Raw genomic sequence first — 3873 nt, forward strand, 5'->3', positions numbered from 1 at the left:
GCAGCGCGCGGCCGCCGATAACATCCCATCCATCCGTCGCCTCCCTGGCAACGTCTTCGTCAAACCCGCCGGGGGGAAACAAATGAAAGAGGAAAACAGACACGATTCATACCGAGCACACGCGTTTGGTGTCAACTGTAATGCGTCATCGCCGACCGCACACTGCCACCCTCATTTTATACAGCTCTGTTTTTGTCGAGTCGCAACAGGATGACCGTTACTAAATACTGTGTATATATAGTGTATATTATATGTGCGAAGTGTCTTTTTTTATAATTATTATTACACACACATAAAAAGTAGAGGGGCTTGGATTTTTCTTTTTTGTTAATTTTTTTTCATCTCCGTTGCGTCAGCCGCAGTGCTGTTTGTACAAATGTTCAGAACATTTCACTCTCCACTGCACATGATTATGTGCAGCTTTTGCCTCTCAGATAAGTGGGAATATCTAGTTGATATTTTTCAATTGCAGCCGACTATTACTGACCTTTTATATTTGAAACGGATTCATTAAATATGATGGAAGATGTATATGGAAAAGGAAGCTTATTAACTTATTCTATCCAGTGGTTTTGTAATAATCAGGACATTTACATATCACAAACAGCGAGTCATCAATCTCCCTGTGATGCTAGAAGAAAAGTAAAATGTAGCTATAATGTCTCTTGTATAGCATTTAGATGCATTAGACAGATTACATGTCTGGACTTACGATAAACAGCGCCGTACACTGCCATACCAGACACGGAAGATATTCAGAAAATCAAACCCATTCAGTGTTGGGGGTAACGAGTTACAAAGTAACGGATTACAGTAACGATATTACTATTATAGGTAACGAAGTAAAGTAACGCATTACACTCAAAATATTGGTAACTACACTACTTTACTAGACCTCAGGAACGCGCTTTCCTGCGTTACCCAAGCCATTTTTACCAGTCCGAAAAGTTCTCTTTTAGTGGCGCGCGAGTCACACGACACTTCCTGCATGAACAATAGCAACAAGCTGTTAGCTAGCGCTGCTGCTGCTACTTCTGCCCGCGACCCCTCCGCCCAAGTCGGGTGTCGAGCCTGGTCCCGCTACCTTCAGTGGTTTTCGGGGAGCTAGCGTAAGTTAACGGAGAGCTAGCGGAAGTTAGCAGGGAAGTGACGGAGCGCTAGCAGGAGCCCCAGCCGGCTACAGCGGGGAGCTAACGGGGACTCTGACCGAAGGTAGTAGCGGCTCGTAACCCGACGTTTACGGTAGATTGTTCATGCAGGAAGTGTCGCGTGACTCGCGCGATTATTATTATTGAAAATTAATTAATAATAATAAATTATTATTGAAAATTGAAAATAAAGTGATGAAAGGTTTGTCCATGTATCTTTGCAGTTAATTTGGACATTTGCTTAAAAAAAGGAAAGGTAAAGTAACTAGTAGTGAAGTTACTTTTCAAATGCAGTAACTAGTAAAGTAATCTAGTTACAATTTTCAGAAGTAACGTGTAACTAGTTACTTTTTTTGACTACCCCAACACTGAACCCATTACACATTATTATTTATCTGATTATTAGAAATTGTTGTGTAATCCAGTCGATCACTTTTATACCCGAATTTGTATAAAAAAGCACCACTATGGTTGAATCCAGTTTATAAACAGACTATTTTAGAAGGCCACTGTTGCCGACAGCCGGTATTTCAAATGAAGTTGCTCTGAAAACACAATTTTGTTCAATAAGTAGCCTCACACTGGAGGAGGTCAGAAGAATAGTGGGAACATTTGGGAAATATGCATATTCGCTTCTTTACATTTCTGTAGAGTAAATATGAAGTTATAGCTCAAGCTGGTTATCTTATCCTAGCATACAGATTGGAAACGTCCAACCCATAAAAGGTAAAAAATGACAAATCAATAATCGTCTATTTCCCAAAACATCAAACTATTCCTCTTAAGCAGTTCTCCAGTTATTTAGTATTGTGGTCCAATAATGTTTTTTTATAAATAGTAAAAGTGGAAGCGGCTCCTAGTTTGGGTAAAGCTCCAAAAATACAAAATCCTACATTTCCCATAATTCATCTTGTCAGGGAAAATCCCAAATCGTTCCAATCCCGCGACCCCGGTTTGTAACGCAGTCTCAAATCTAAATTGGGGTAACCCCGGTGACATCACTGTGACATCATCATTAGTCTTCTTGACAAAGCACCACCGGAGCCACAGAACATTAACCAACTGTTTTTGTCCACTGAATATTACTCCATGTGATCAATACACAGACTGTGGAGTGGCCCTTTAAGAGGAGCACCTGTCATGGGATTTATTTGTTTGTTGAATGTAATCAGATTACTGTAATCTGGTTGTGTGCTGAGATGAAATAGACTGTAGTCAGCGTTGCATCAGTCTTAACAAGCCTTACTGTTACTTTCAATACTCTGCCATTTCACATACACATTCACTCTGTCGCTCAGCATTAACATTAGCACCATGAAAAAAAATTGCAATGTTTTGTAAAAATTCAGTCATTGCATGTTAAGAATGTTGATTGGTGGTTGTTTTTGTTTTTCTCGATGTCATTAAAATTGCTTTACTTTCTTACATCCTGGTAATGGTACCTCCCGTTCCGTTTCTACGCCTGCACAGACGTACACATGGGGGAATAAATCACTTCCTCCACTTCCAGTCAGCGATTACAAAAAAAATAAGTTTTTATATATATATATATATACATATATATATATATATATATATATATATATATATATGACACTGGGTTGCTTGGTGAAACGTCCTCATTCCCGATGAATAAAACAGAAGGTGTTTGACAAACCTGTCCCCGTTTGTGGTATGACTTGAACAAATGTTGCGCCGGGGTCACGTCTCCGTCTGAGTCGCTCCTGGTTTGATTGCTCCGGCGGAATCATGAGAAACCGAAAAGGAGTGGGCTCAGACAGGCACTGGATCACAGAGCGAGGGCTGTAATCACGTCTGATGGGTGATGGTAGGGAGCGCTGAGTGTCACTGAGGGTTCTCACCGCCACATCTGCCCCACACACACACACGCACACACTCACACTCGAAACGCCGCAGTGACTAAGGCGAGCCGTGGCTGAGTGATGAAAGCTTTCTCATATGTGACCTTCAGGTGTTGATAATGGACCCTCAGGTTGCCATTTTGAAGGTCCTCTTTGGCGACGATGCGAACAGCTGGACGCGTCTCTACACATGTCATTAGCATTGCTGCTCACGGGGATTAACTGCTACATAATTACTACTCACCGGGGAGATGTGGCATCACTGAGAGAGGAATTCAGTTTAGACAAAGCCTCTAGGTACTTTTAAGACTTTTAGATCCTCTAGGCACTCACACGGCCGTACGTACAAAGAAATTAATGAGTAATTGTGATAATTCCTTCCTGTTCACTTAACTGCTCACTTAACAGTGAAATCCACGGCCCTTATTCTTTGTGAAAGTCTATTCTGAAATTCAACGTCGTCTAAAGCTAGTGAAAAGCCTTTCGACATCCATACTGTATGGACACATAAGTGCTGTTTTGAGTTGGACAAAACCTTTTATAGTTATAGAGTTATAAGTGTTCCTATAAGTGTTCTGGCACAACAAAGAGTTCATTTTAGAATCTGTGTGATTTCATACAAAGGCGTTATTATGCCTGTTCCTGTGGTTCTCCCAAGCAGTTAAGAATGTTTCAACTTGAGCAAAAATATATGAAATTGCTCTAGTCTTTCTGGTCATTGTGTGTTGCGTTTTGTGGTTGTTTTGCATCTTTGTGCTCATTGTGCATCTCTTTGTGGTCGTTTTGCATCTTTGTGCTCATTGTGCATCTCTTTGTGGTCGTTTTGCATCTCTGTGCTCATTGTGCATCTCTTTGTGGTTGTT

This window comes from Taurulus bubalis (genome assembly GCF_910589615.1).
Source record: "Taurulus bubalis genome assembly, chromosome: 5".
Classification (NCBI taxonomy): Eukaryota; Metazoa; Chordata; class Actinopteri; order Perciformes; family Cottidae; genus Taurulus; species Taurulus bubalis.